This window comes from Protobothrops mucrosquamatus, unplaced genomic scaffold (genome assembly GCF_001527695.2).
Source record: "Protobothrops mucrosquamatus isolate PMUCROS unplaced genomic scaffold, P.Mucros_1.0 scaffold570, whole genome shotgun sequence".
In the NCBI taxonomy this organism is placed as follows: Eukaryota; Metazoa; Chordata; class Lepidosauria; order Squamata; family Viperidae; genus Protobothrops; species Protobothrops mucrosquamatus.
In genome coordinates, this window is record NW_015386872.1 from 262,077 (window position 1) to 262,897 (window position 821).

Consider the following 821-nt stretch of genomic DNA (forward strand, 5'->3'; position numbering starts at 1 on the left):
CCTCAGCTGCCCCAGGGAGCTCCTTTGGAGGGTGCCTGGGAAGAACTGCAGGGCCCACTTGGTGGGGCAGGCACCTTAATCCTGCAGGGGATGCAAAGAAAGCTGGTGAGGACCAGAGCTGAGAGAGAGAGGGTGCTTGGAGGGGCACAGCAAGTGAGGTAATTGCTGATGGGCTAATGGGGGGAGCACCCTCCCCATTCATCACTCCTGCCTCCCCAAATCCCTTCCTGCTATCTCCCCATCCTAGTTGAGGCAGCTAATCTGCCAGGAGAGGCGCCTACTTAGGGAAGGTCTGTGGATCGGAGAGGAGTTCCCTACTTCTCGGTAGGGAGTTAATTACCCTGAAGAGCCTTGTTAGGCGGGACAGAGCCAGGCCCTGTTTCAGGTAGCACTCTGTTCCCCTCCCCTCCCAGATGCTTCAAAGGTGGGCGCTGAGCATTGGGGACCAGCTACACCGCCTGCTTTGCGCTCCAGCCGCAGGGCAGCAGGGTCCTTGGGGCGGCTCGTCCCGCCCAGCGTAAGTGGCGAGGGAGACCCCCTCGTCCCCAGAGCTGCTGCCTGCTAGACTGCGGGAAGCCACAGAGCAGGAGTTCCCGCAGCTGCAAAGGCCCACCAGCCCGCGTGGGTCAGCCCGTACTCCGGTGAGCTCGGAAAGCCCCTCTGTGGGCGGGCGGGCGAGCGCTGGCCACGACCCCCTTTGTTTCGGCTTTCCTTGCGCTCGCGCGCTCGCGCGCGCCCCTCTCCCTTTGTCTGCGGCTCCCTGGCTCTGGCCCACCGCTCGCTCCCCCTGCCGTCGCTCCCTCTCACTGCAGGGCCGCGGG